The 14,587-nt window shown below is 45.5% G+C and overlaps 1 pseudogene; it reads left to right on the forward strand.

Moving 5' to 3' along the window:
- The first annotated feature begins 345 nt into the window (after positions 1-345).
- LOC141326044 (uncharacterized) lies at positions 346-4,305 on the forward strand (annotated as a pseudogene).
- Positions 4,306-14,587: the final 10,282 nt, after the last annotated feature.

The raw sequence follows: 14,587 nt of genomic DNA on the forward strand, positions 1-14,587 counted from the left end.
TATGAATTCAACGCAAGTCTTTGTACATGAGGCCCCAGGTGAAGACGATAATCAAATCAACACAGAAGGGCTATGGGAGAATGCAAAGTTAACAGAATGACAGGGGGAGACAATGGGAGAAACCAAATCAGAAACAGTGCAAAGACAGGGTAGATAAGGATACATGTAACATTACACCCCCCTCCCGGTTGGTCAACAATACTACTGGGGAGAGAGGGTGGGCGTCCTGGAGGCTGCTATGGGACAGGAACGTGGTAGTCTGAGAAAGCCTCGAGGGCGGATCAGGGAGCTATGGCGGATCTGGGAGTTCAGGAGGCCATGGCCGGGCAGCCATTTCATGAGGCCATGGCGGATCAGGGAGTTCAGGAGGCCATGGCCGGGCAGCCAGTTCAGAAGGCTATGGCAGATGGGGGAGTTCAGGAGGCCATGGCCGGGCAGCCATTTCATGAGACCATGGCAGATCGGGGAGTTCAGGAGGCCATGGCCAGGCAAACGGTTCATGAGACCATGGCGAATCAGGGAGTTTAGGATGCCATGACCGGGCAAAACAGTTCATGAGACCATGGCGGATCTGGGTTTTTTCTGGAGGCCATGGCCGGGCAAACGGTTCATGAGGCCATGGCGGATCGGAGAGATCAGGAGGCCATGGCCGAATAGACAGTTCAGGAGGCCATGGTGGGTCAGCCTCCACGGCCTTGGCCTCAGCATTCGGCCCGGCCCCTTCTGCTGTAAACCTATGCCCCCCTCCATTAAAAATTTCTTGGGGGAATTTAGTGGCTCAGAAGGGCCTTCTAGCAAAGCGGGCTCTGGAGGAGCGAACACTGGAGGGAGCTCGGGAGGTAGTTCTGGAGGGAGCTCGGGAGATAGCCATCTTGTCCGTGTACTCTGTTGAGGCTGCCATCTTGGCCGGAAACTCAGGTGTGACCGCCATCTTGGGTGCAGACTTTGAGGTGGTGGCCATCTTGTGAGCAGCTGGCGGTACTGGGGTGAGGTTGGCAATGGAGCTTTGGATGATGTTGGGGTGTGTCGGGGCGTGGCAGGCAGTCTGAGCTGTTGGTGCGGTAAGTGGAGGTTCTTGGCTTTGTGGGGGGGGACTGACTATCATCCTCTATTTGTTCGATCTCGAAGTTAGAGCCGATTAAGTTAAGAATGATGTTGATCAATTCAATCAAAGGGAAATTGTGAACAGGGAGATCGCAACAAATTGAATATTTAGGCGTGAGGCGTCGGGCCAGTTCACCTGATGGTACAGCTCAATAAAATCCGCCACATACCCTTCCAACCTCTGACCGCCCTGCCACATTCTCCACAGCCGTTCCTCAGCAGTCATTGTTTCGGTGTCTTCTTCTGTGAGGGTTGCTGGTTGTGAAGTGCCAGATTGAAACTCGAGGAGTCCAGAATAAATCAAACAATGTACTTATTAACTCCAAAAGCTGGATTCAAAGGAACGCACAACCAAACATAATGTTAATATTAAGAGGACACAAAGAGACTGAGGGACTATGAATGTTTCATCTGAAGGTTGAGTGGGGAGTTTGTACTTTTTACTATTTTTTTTAGTTTGGTCTCTCTTACATTTGTTGCATTTGATCCCCTAGGAGATTGAGATCAGTCTGTATCTAGGTTTCCTTAACAATTAGATTGAATAAATTGTATAGCAGCCAGCTTAAACTTTATAGGAGACCAGGCGACAATGATCAGGTTTGGACGCCATGATATGAGATCTAGCATACATGCATTACATAACTATGTTTTGGTGTTACCTGCTGTGTGGCATTAACTTTTATTTCCTTGTTTTCCCACCTTAGGTCCAACAGCACTGAAAGAGGAGAGGGAAGTACTGATTGGAACTGAAGAGAAAGATCAGTATGAGAATCTCCATGATTTCATAACTGGAGAAAAATCATTTTGTTCCTTACAGTCAGAAAATACTTCTACACAAAAAAGAGCTCCAAAGACAAAAACTATGGGTTTTTTCACTTGCTTTCAGTGTGGAAAGAGTTTCAGTGAACAAGGAGAATTTACAGTCCACAAGGAAACTCACACTGGAGAGAAGCATTTTATCTGCCAACAGTGTGGAAAGAGTTTCAGTGCAAATAAAAAACTTAAATTCCATATGAGAATTCACACAAGAGGGAAGCCTTTCACCTGCCAACAGTGTGGAAAGAGTTTTGTTCAAAAAGGAAACCTTGAACTTCACATGAAAATTCACACTGGAGAAAAGCCTTTCATCTGCCAAGAGTGTGGAAAGAGTTTCACTCGAAAGGGAACCCTTAAAAGGCACACGAGAGTTCACACAGGAGAGAAGCCTTTCACCTGCCAACAGTGTGGAAAGAGTTTCATTCAAAAAGGTAACCTTGAACTCCACATGAAAATTCACACTGGAGAGAAGCCTTTCATCTGCCAACAGTGTGGAAAGAGTTTCACTCGAAAGGGAGCACTTAACAGGCACATGACAGTTCACACAGGAGAGAAGCCTTTCACCTGCCAACAGTGTGGAAAGAGTTTCATTCAAAAAGGAAACCTTGAAGTACACATGAAAATTCATACTGGAGAAAAGCCTTTCATCTGCCAACAGTGTGGAAAGAGTTTCACTGCAAATAAAAACCTTAAATTCCATATGAGAATTCACACAAGAGGGAAGCCTTTCACCTGCCAACAGTGTGGAAAGAGTTTCAGTCAAAAAGGAAACCTTGAACTTCACATGAAAATTCACACTGGAGAGAGGCCTTTCATCTGCCAACAGTGTGGAAAGAGTTTCAGTGAAAATAAAAACCTTAAATTCCATATGAGAATTCACACAAGAGGGAAGCCTTTCACCTGCCAACAGTGTGGAAAGAGTTTCAATCAAAAAGGAAACCTTCAACTTCACATGAAAATTCACACTGGAGAGAAGCCTTTCATCTGCCAACAGTGTGGAAAGAGTTTCACTCGAAAGGGAACCCTTAAAAGGCACATGAGAGTTCATACAGGAGAGAAGCCTTTCAACTACCAATAGTTCGGAAAGAGTTTCATTCAAAAAGGAAACCTTGAATTTCACATGAAAATTCATACTGGAGAGAAGCCTTTCATCTGCCAACAGTGTGGAAAGAGTTTCAGTGAAAATAAAAACCTTAAATTCCATATGAGAATTCACACAAGAGAGAAGCCTTTCATCTGCCAACAGTGTGGAAAGAGTTTCAGTGGAAATAAAAACCTTAAATTCCATATGAGAATTCACACAAGAGGGAAGCCTTTCACCTGCCAACAGTGTGGAAAGAGTTTCAATGAAAATAAAAACCTTAAATTCCATATGAGAATTCACACAAGAGGGAAGCCTTTCACCTGCCAACAGTGTGGAAAGAGTTTCAGTCAACAAGGAAACCTTCAACTTCACATGACAATTCACACTGGAGAGAAGCCTTTCATCTGCCAACAGTGTGGAAAGGGTTTCACTCGAAAAGGAACACTTAAAAGGCACATGAGAGTTCATACAGGAGAGAAGCCTTTCAACTACCAATAGTGTGGAAAGAGTTTCATTCAAAAAGGAAACCTTGAATTTCACATGAAAATTCACACTGGAGAGAAGCATTTCATCTGCCAACAGTGTGGAAAGAGTTTCAGTGAAAATAAAAGCCTTAAATTCCACATGAGAATTCAGACAGGAGAGAAGCCTTTCACCTGCCAACAGTGTGGAAGGAGTTTCATGCATAATGGAAACCTTGAATTTCACACGAAAATTCACAATGGAGAGAAGCCTTTCACCTGCCAACAGTGTGGAAAGAGTTTCATTCATAATGGAAACCTTGAATTTCACCTGAAAATTCACACTGGAGAGAAGCCTTTCACCTGCCAACAGTGTGGAAAGTGTTTCATGCATAATGGAAACCTTGAATTTCACATGAAAATTCACACTGGAGAGAAGCCTTTCATCTGCCAACAGTGAGGAAAGAGTTTCACTCGAAAGGGAACCCTAAGAAGGTTAAGATGTCTTTAGATGCCTTAACATTCACATGAGAATTCACACTGGAGAGAAGCCTAACACGTGCAAACAGTGTGGAAAGAGTTTCAGTCAACGAGGAAGCTTTGACAAGCACATGAAGATCCACAATGGAGAGAAGGCTGACAGATCTCCTCAGAGTGGAAAGAGTTTTGATCAAAGTGGAAACTTTGACGTCCACCAGAAAATTCACATTATAGAGAGCCTTTTTACCTGCCAACAGTGAGGAAAGAGTTTCACTCTAAAAAGAAATCTCAACAGGCACATGGAAATTCACAATAGCGAGAAGGCTGCCAGATACCCTCAGTGTGGAAAGAGTTTCAACCAAAATGTATCAAATGGACTGTCCTTGATTCTGATTGGTTGAGACACATCGGAAGCTGTTGTAAATTGTAAATTACTCTACAAAACAAAATTCTTTTTTGCCTATGTGCTGCTCGGAAAAAAATCCAGACCAATCAGACACACAGTTCACCAAATAATAAATTCTTCATTAGATTGACAAATGATCACAAACCCCCTTCACCCAATCCACAACACTGGCTGCCGTGATGTCTACAAATAATCTTACTATGGCATCCAGGACTCCTCTGCCAGACCAGATAATCTTTACGACTCAAAATTATTTAAAAAAGAATTTTCCCCAACTAATACTCTAAAAAAAAGGACACATACTGCCATAGGAACTGAAATCTTTCATTAATTCTTCAAAACACTTTTCTGTGAACAAACACATATTCTCAGATCGTTGTGTAAGTTACTACTGTTAATTTATTTTGTCTTTTGTATTGTGCAATGTTTTTGTGCATGTGTTATAATAGATCACTAAGTAATATAATCACACATATAACATGATTAGTCTGGTTGAATTAGTTGATGATCTAAAAGATGGTGTCATATGTTTTGATACCTATGCAACATTATTAATGTTTTAAGAATCTTTAGTAGTTTTTACATGAAATTCCAATCCCAGTACATATGCAAATACCATGCTTACAGACAAAGAGTCGTAAACTTTCCCTCCAAAAGCAAAAGTCACCATTGGCTCTCTCGCATCTCAATGATCAATTAACCTGGCCTCCCAATTACCTTTATATCCTAACTGCGACCCCCATAGGAGATAAAGGCTTCACACAGTGACTTGCCTCAATTCTCCAGGGTTTTCTCAGTTCTTTTAGTCCTGTGTCTCATCACCTTGCCATCTTCTGGTTGATAAGTCCCAGAGTCGATGCTTCTGCACCTGGGAGGCCTTAAACTCCTAGGAAGATGAGGAAAATGAGCTAGAACTCTTCAGAACCCTAAGCCTGTGCCAGGCCCTGCAGCCTTGTCTTTTCATTCACATCACAGGATTTCAGCTGGGTCTCTCTCTCTCTCTCAGCTCATCATTCTTCTTCACTTTCAACCTTGAAAGAAATTCTCTATAACCACAGAGTCAGCACACCTTTGAAATTCATCGCTCCTTTAATCCAGAAAAATGTGATCTCAAGTCCAAAACCTTGAAACCATCAAGACTTTCATCCAAGACTACATCCAAACACTTGTCAACGACCAAGGAAATGCAAGTATCATAAATTTAACTAAAACATATTTATGTCTACTCTTTATATAGCCTTTTTCTTGTTTCTCTAATGGCTCCATTCATCCAATCTGACTTAACCTTCCTCCATGTATGAGCGATTGTATGTTTGTTTATTTAGATTATTCATGTGTTAGTCCTTAATAAAACTCTTGTGCACAAATTACATGAGTTTATGATTTTGTCTTGTAAATTAATGTCCCTTTACGATTCTGATCAAGCTACATGCTCTAATGCATTAATACTGTAAGACTTTTTTTTTTTTGTGGCCAAGAAAATATCATTGCTTAGAGTTGCTGTGAAATTAACCTGAATTATCGCTGGGCGAACAGATTAGTCCATGGCGATATTTAATTCTGCTAAAGTAAAAACTGGCAGCTGATATAAATAATTGTAATCATAATTAGTCATAAATTAATTATTTATATACATTTCCCTCTTGAGCTAATTCACAACTGATTGTGAGGAACTACAGATAAAGTCAACAGTTTATATTTCCTTTTCCGAATCTGAAAAATATTCCCTTGTAAACAAAAAAAAAAAACAAAGGATTCTAATTAGAATTTCTATCATGTTTTGGAAACGTTCCTTGGATTCCATTAGGAATTGTCTTATAGGACAAGACATAAATGTCCTGTAGGATCATTTCTACATGATTTTAATGGGATTCAATTTGATCTTGAATCTTAAAAAAAAAATGAAGAATACTAATTTTTCAATGTATCTACTACTAAGTAATAGTTTTTGCAGTTTACTTAAACTCACCTTGATGTACTTTGTTCAATTGCAAAACTTACATTAGTGCACAGCATTAGTGCAAACATTTCTAAGGAACTGATAAGATTGATAAAAAAATAAATACATTTAAAAGTATTTTAACTCTTTCCCTGGCAGCATTTTTTTTAAGTTGGCAGAAACTCCCAACATTTTCGACAGGACCGTATTTTAGAATCGCACAATATGTATTTTATTTCATATTTGCTGGGTTTTTGAGCATTGTACACCCTGAAAGTGAGGTGCCCACGCCACAGAAGTATCCTCTCATCAATGCATATTGATGCATTAGGCTGATACGGTTCACGGAATTTGGACAAGAGGTAATTTAAGACAGGACAGCCTGTCAGTGTCATTGGCTGGCCTTGCTGTATTATCATTAAAGTGAAGAAAATGTGTGCTGACAGTTCATTTCATGCCACTCATGAAGAGGTTCAGGAACTTCAGCTGGATGGCTCACAGCGGACCATGTTGACATGGTTCACAAGTCTGACCTCTGCATTGTTGCTGTGTTCTACCTGTAAATAATTATATGAATCATATGTGTATTGGTCACCCCCATACTACAACATTTCACTTGAACACCTGACAACTGGACAATCTTTTTGTTTATTAATGTATTTACTGATTCAGGAATGAATGTCATTGAAGGCATGTCAGAACTGCCTAGAAACCTTGTTATTTACTCCGTTATGCTAATACTTTTTAGAATTTAATACATTGATGAAAAACTATTAGTAGCTAAGTTTGACTGTAATGCATGGTTGTCTGTTGTTGCTTTGGTGGTCGTCACATCCACTGCTGCTCTGAGCTCTGGATCGGCTGCTGTCCGTGGTGCTGAAGCTTCAAAGCTTCACAAATCAAGAATTAAGCAAGACCTGCAGCTTCCTTGACAGGGATAGGAACGAAGATTTCATAGCCTGATCACTGTCTGGTGATTTTCAAAGAGGCTGTTTTGCAGAGATATGTACTATTTTCTCTGGGTTTTTGTGCAGCAAAGTCACAAGTCAAAAGTCAACAATGATTATGGTTATCCCAAATCCAGCTAATCATATAAAATCTGAGATTAATAAAAATTAACAACAAAACGTATAATTTTGCGAGAGATACAGATATACAAATAATAATACATACACCGTGTTCCAAATTATTATGCAAATGATATCTTTCTCTGGTTTTCATAATTAGTCAATGCAAATGACAGTCAGTTCACGAGTTCCCACTTACATATAATTAGCTGGAGTATGTAAGCATGTTTGGCGTGCAGTCCGGGGAAGGGCTCCGAGCTCGGGAATGGCCCGAACCTAGAGTACCCCCCCCCCCCCATGTATATGTGTAGAAGGAACTCGGAGTGAGGAGATGGGGTGGTGGAGGGATGCTGATAATCCATCAAATGGGTAGAGGTGAGTCGGCTGTATTTATGCATGATGTAGATTGGCTTGAGTGAGTTCCAGCTGTGTTAATTAGGCTAAGTATCTGACGTGCTCCTCCCGAACTTTGCTTTAAGAAGCATCATTTCACGAGTTCCCACTTACATATAATTAGCTGGAGTATGTAAGCATGTTTGGCGTGCTGTCCGGGGAAGGGCTCCGAGCTCGGGAATGGCCCGAACCTAGAGTACCCCCCAATAAGCAATGTAGGACAGCCGCCAGCAGAGGACCCCCCAAAGCGCTGAGATCTGGCGGGGGCCGTTGTTTGGGAGAAGAAGTTTGGTTAGCTGGCCGGGGGAGCCTTTCGTACTCTGATGGGAGAGGTTTTGTATCAGGTCGAAAGGCTCTACCGGCTGCTTTTATGGATTACGGGATTTAGGGCGTCCGGTCGGGAGAGCTCAACCGATACTCAACGGGATGTGCACAGCGTTGGAACGGGTGAGCCCTACCGGCCGAAGGAGGAGCAGCGTGATTGGGGCCCGATCAGGAGAACCCGGGTTGCCTTGGCCGGAGCAGCTTACGATGTTGGCATTAGGGCTCTACTGGTCGATCGGCCCCTATTGGTGCTGACCGAGAGGACCCATGAAGCCTCCGACGGGAGATCAAGACTCAGAACGTCGGACGAGTGGGTCTTCTTGGTTTGGCAGTTAAAAAGGTTTTGGGACGCCTAGTGCGGGCGACTCTCGCGACATACGATGGGAGACCAATGCAAACGGCATCGCATGGATAAGTCTCGCTTGCAGGCGCCAAGTAAGTAACCCGACCGGGAGAACTCTGCCGACGTCCGACGGGAGACCAAGGCTCGCGACATCGGACGGGTATGCCTCGCCGGCCGGGAGGGCAGAAAGGAAAACCCGACTGGGAGGGCTCTCGCCAAGCATACGAGGGGAGATCAGGACTCAGAACCTCGAATGGGTAAGCCTCGCCAGGTGGGGGGGAAAAGATGTGAAGTTGGCCTGAAGGGGCGGAGACTTGTGGAGTCGGACGGATGAGTCTCGCCGACCGTCGGACGGAACGGAAAAATTGCAAGGTCGGTTTGGCTCTCGCCGCGTCCGATAGGAGACCAATGCTCACGGCATCGGACAAGTAGGCCCCGCCGACTGTAGGGAAGAAAAGTGCAGTTGACCGGGCGGGGGCCCCTTGCAGCGTCCGATGGGAGACCAATGCTCACGGCATCGGACGGGTAGGCCCCGCCGACTGTGGTGTCGAAAAGGTTAAGTGTCCGACCTGGGGGCCCCTGCGCATCCGACGGGAGACCAATGCTCACGGCATCGGACGGGTGGGCCCCCGCAGGACGTGGGACGGAAAGGTAAGTTGTGGTCGGGGGCTCCTTGGGTGTCTGACGGGAGGCCAATGCTCACGGCATCAGACGGGAATACCTCGGCGACCGTAGTGAGGAAAAGGTCAGGGATTGGAAAATTTTTTTTTTTTTTTTTTTTTTTTTTTTACTTGGATTGATAGCCAATGAGAGTTTTGTGGGCTTCTTTGATGTGGAATTGGTTAGTTCTTATGTAGCACTGGAAGGCTTCTGAAGACCATCTTCCTAGAGTTTGGATTTGTTGCCTGGAGAGGCCTTTTTGGGCTGCTGATGTTGCTGCCCCGATGCGGAAGGAGTGGACAGAAAAATTATTTGGCGGGATGCCTGATGATTGAAGGACAGATCTGAGGTGTTTTTGGAACCAGAAGCGAGTGGCCGGTTTTTTGGATTCATCTAAAAATAGGGGTTCGTCAGGGGATTGGGCTTGGGAATTTCTGAGGCGGAGGAATTCAAGGACGGTCTGGTATGGTTGGATTGGAGAAGGGAGGTTGAAGATGTAGATGAGATGACCTTTTTTGTTTTGGTCTGTCTTGCTTTGTTTAATGAGGAAAGAGATTGTTTCGCTGTCGAGTACTGTTAGGTCTGATATGGTAGGGTTGGAATTGGGGTCAAATTTGGAGGAGGCGGTTAGTTCTGAACATCGAAGGAACCCGAAAAAGGCTAAAATGAACATGGCGTCGAGTGTGCGGGCGGTGTTGGGAGACTGATAACCTGTACGGAGGGTGTGAATACATCTTGTGAGGATGTCCAGTGTTATGGGTTGACGTGGGTCGATTCGGGTGGGCCGGGACCTTTGGATCCCTTTGATCAATAGGGACGTTTGCGAATTACTTATTTCGGGCGATGGGGTGCCAAATATGAGTTTATGAAAGAATTGGACGCTGCTCAGGTAGCCCTTAATAGATCCGACTTGCAGTCTCTTTACGTTGTTGAGGAAGGAGATAAATGAGGTAATTGAGAGTAGCGAGAAATCAGGGAATGGTGTGTTGTATGAGAGGTGAAAAGCCTTGAAGCATTTCCACGCTGTAATATATGACTGGAGAGTTCTGGGAGAAACTGCTTGCAGGATAGTGTCGAGGGAAGCGTCCAGGAGAGGTTTCAGTGGGTGAGTTATGGGAATATTAATTCTGAATAAGGAGGAACTGGGGTTGGGCATGGGTCCGCCTCTGGAGCCAGCTTCCTGAATTTCTGAAACAGAAAGCGAGATAAAGAGTCAGCAATTTGGTTGTCAGCCCCTGACACGTGTTTGGCGCTTATTAAGAATTGGTCACATGCTGAGATCCATATTAAACGTCTTAAGAGAGGCATGAGGGCGGGACAGTGAGAACGGTTTTTGTTGATGCAGTGGACGACCGCTTCGTTGTCGCAACGTACTAAGATACTTTTAGAGGCCCATTCGTTTCCCCATATGAAGGCTGCAACCACGAGGGGGTAAAGCTCGAAGAAGGCGGAGGACTGAGGGGAACCCTGCAACTCGGGGGGCCATGGAGATGCGAACCAACGTCCTTGGTAGAAACCCCCAAAACCTGTTGTGGGGGCTGCGTCGGTAAATAGTTGGATGTCAATGGGGGACGAGATAAGGTTGTTGTAGAAGAAGGAAAGGCCGTTCCATTGTTTGAGGAACATGATCCATAACCTAAGTTCGTTGCGGCACGCATGGGATAGGGAAATAAGGTCCTCGAGTGCGTAAACCGAGGAGGCGAGCGAGAGGAGATGAGAGATGAAGGGGCGGCCTTGGGGAATGATGCGCATTGCGAAGTTTAGATGCCCGAGCAGAGAAAGAAGTTCCCGTTTGGAACAGCTTGGACTGCTGAGTAGAGTGGAAGAGACGAGAATTATTCTATCGATCTTTTCCTTTGGGAGGGAGGCCTGGAATTTAGCAGAGTCTAAATTGATGCCGAGAAACTCGATAAACGTAGCGGGTCCCATGGTTTTTTCCTGAGCAATGGGAATCTCGGAAAAGACTTTTTGGACTATCGAGATATGGGCGGCGGGGATTGCGTCGGGGGGTGAAATGACTAGAAAATCATCAAGGAGGTGAATGAGGAGCGGAATTGCGTAATTGTTTGACAGGATCCAGCAAACCGCTTCTGACAACATGTCAAAGATTTTGGGGCTGCTTTTGCATCCAAATGTTAAACGGACGGAAAAATAAAATTTTTCAAGCCAATGTATCCCGAATAAGTGCCATGAATCTGGATGGATGGGCATCACTTTGAATGCAGAAGTGATGTCTACTTTTGCGAGCCAGGCTCTTCGACCTGCGAGTTTAATCAATTCGACTGCCTGGTCAATGTCATGGTATTTAAGAGAATATTCGTTGAGGGGTATCAAGCTGTTGACAAATCGATTATAAGGCGTTTTTTACCTGAGAATTTCCTTGTTGCTACTCCGATGGGGCTGATGCGAAATATTTTGAAGGGGGGTTTATCGAATGGGCCAATCATGAAGCCTGACTCGACTTCTTTCCTGATCAGATCGTTTACGACTTCGGGCTCTGCGAGTGCGGATTGAAGATTTTTGCAGATTACATTTTGGGAAAGCGGACATTCGATGCCGGGGTTAAAACCGAGTTTAAGGCCAGACAGAAGATAATTGGTAAATTCTTTGTCTGGATGGTGAGCGAGTTCGGTGGTCAGGTGGGAAATATTCACAGGAGTCGATAAATAATTTCTAGATTTTTTATTCACAGCTTTGTGAACTGGGCAAACAATGCGGGCATGGGCTCCGCCACAAAAGCTACAGATATGGAGATAACGACAACGATGTCTGAAGCATTTCCCCTTGTTAAAGAATTGGCATAGCTGCCTGGAATCATCTGAAGATGGCGCCGTTGTGCTGTCGAAATTTGGGGAAGTTGCAGGTCTGGGAACATAGCTGGTTGACTTAACGAAGGATGGCTCTGGGCATGGAGGAATGGAGGGAAGGATTTGAGGGCAGGTCATGGTGGAATGGGCGACTGAACGACAAACTGCACATGAGATGCTCTTGCAGCCTAAGAACACTCTGGTGTGAAGGTCTGGATCAATGGCGCCCCAATAGGGGCACTGGTTCCATTGGGCTATACGAACGGCACATTTCGCGGAAAAAAGTTTGTGGTATGTATAGAAATGTGCTCCGCCATAGGACAATGCGAGCTCAGCTATGATGGATAGGTAGTCGTTGAGCTCACGTCGCCTATGGGGGAAGGCTGAGCAGATGATTTCTGTGTAGCGGCTGAAAGCAATAGAAAATTCTGAAAAAGAAAGCAGGCGTGATGACAAGGGGTTGGGGTTTTTTAAAGTGACTGAGAAGTCCCCGCAGTCTATCTGGCGGTTTGTGTCGGTATAGAGCAGGAGTGAAAGCAAAGAGGAAAGATTGACATCTGCACCTGCTAAAATCTGTGCTCGAATGCTGTGGGCAACTTGAGGAGGTTCCATGGCGATGGCGTTTGGAGGAACGGGCATTAGAACGGCAGTGAAGAGTGAGTATGGTGATTTTGATTGGAGAAGGGAGTTAGAAGGGCCTGTGGGCGGAGCTGTATTTGACAGCGAGTGCGGCCACGCGCCGGCTTGAGCAGTGAATTCGGAGCTCAAGGTGGCAGGTGGCTGGGCTGAAAATGCTTGTTGGTATGGCTGTGCGCCTGCTTGGGCTGCGAGAGCCGAGCTGGAAGTGGTGGGAGGTGGCGCTGTGTCAGGCGGCCAATACGGCCCAGCGCTTGTCTGGGCTGTGAGCTCAGAGCTGAAAGTAGCAGGAGGCGGGGCTGTGTGTGGCTGCCAGAGCGGCCTCGCGCTCGACTGCGCCCCAAGCCCCGAGCTGAAGGTAGCGGGAAGCGGAGCTGATAGCGGCTGTGGAGGCGGCCAAGTGCTCGTCTGCGCCCCGGGCCCCGAGCTGAAAGTAGCAGGAGGCAGAGCTGAGAGTGGCGGGGGAGGCGGCCAAGCGCTTGCTTGGGCAGCGCGCCCCGTCGTTGTTGCGGGAGGAGCCGCGTTGAGAAGCGGACTTGCGGCTGACGTCGCGTGAGGTGACGCGCCGGCTAGCTTGAGGCTAGCTGATGGCCTGCCGCCGCGGTTTGATGATTGCGGAGAGTAGGATGATCCGCGGGAGAAGGATTGTGGAGTCAGACGAGGCGTGGTAAAAGGTTTGTTTCTTCTTTTATCCGTTTTTGTGGCTGGGGAATGAACTGTGGAAAGGTTAGCTGAAAGATTTGAGTATAAATCGTAAAGCTGTGCTTTGTTTAATTTATACGAAGGCTGGACATCGTTTTTGGCCAGCGCTTGTCTCAGGCTTGCTATGGTCCACCTAGCTATGGGTGGAATGGTAGGCCTGGTCGATCTGTATGATGACGCCGGGGAGTCGGCTGATGTCCTTGCCGGAGGTGGAGAAGGTAGTCCTAGGCGTCTTGGGAGGCGAGTGGCTGGCCGAGTCGAGGAGCGCCCACGAGTTGGAGTAGCGCGCGGGGGAAGAGTAGCCTTGGGGCTGGCTGGTTGTGGCGAAGGCACTGGAGAGTCGTCAGAGAAGTCTTCGGACGCTGAGGATTGTCTTTGGGACATTTTTGCAGACGGGCAAATCGTGAATGCTGATAATCCGTCAAATGGGTAGAGGTGAGTCGGCTGTATTTATGCATGATGTAGATTGGCTTGAGTGAGTTCCAGCTGTGTTAATTAGGCTAAGTATCTGACGTGCTCCTCCCGAACTTTGCTTTAAGAAGCATCATTATAATTTTTAAGTCATCAACCATTAGGGTATAATTCGAATTTTATTAAACAAACCTCCTAATGATAACAATTTCAAAAATAAAAAACTGAAAATGCACTGTTCCACATTATTATGCACAACAGAGTTAAAACATTGTATAGGTTGTAAAGAACTGAAAATGGGCATTTGCTGAATTTGCAGTATTAGGTGGTCATATTTACTGAAATCAAAAGCTATTTCAATCAAAAACATCCTAACAGGGCAAGTTACATCTTACCATAGGACCACTTCTTTGATATCGCTATCACAATTCTTGCATCCATTGAATTTGTGAGTTTTTGGAGAGTTTCTGATTGAATTTGTTTGCAGGATGCCAGAATAGCCTCCCAGAGCTGCTGTTTTGATGTGAACTGCCTCCCACCCTCATAGATCTTTTGCTTGAGGATGCCCCAAAGGTTCTCAATCTGGTTGAGGTCAGGGGAGGATGGTGGCCACACCATGAGTTTCTCATCTTTTATGCAGATAGCAGCCAATGACACAGAGGTATTATTTGCAGCATGAGATGGTGCATTGTCATGCATGAAGATGATTTTGCTACGGAAGGCACAGTTCTTCTTTTTGTACCATGAAAGAAAGTGGTAAGTCAAAAACTCGACATACTTTGCCGAGGTCATTGTAATACCTTTAGGGATTCTAAAGGGGCCAACCAGCTCTCTCCCTATGATTCCGGCCAAAAACGCCACCTCCTTGTTGTGGTCGCAGCCTTGTTGGGACATGTTCCATCCACTACTCCATCCATCTGGACCATCCAAAGATGCACAACACTCATCAGTTAA

The sequence above is a fragment of the Garra rufa genome, chromosome 2 (genome assembly GCF_049309525.1).
Source record: "Garra rufa chromosome 2, GarRuf1.0, whole genome shotgun sequence".
Lineage (NCBI taxonomy): Eukaryota > Metazoa > Chordata > Actinopteri > Cypriniformes > Cyprinidae > Garra > Garra rufa.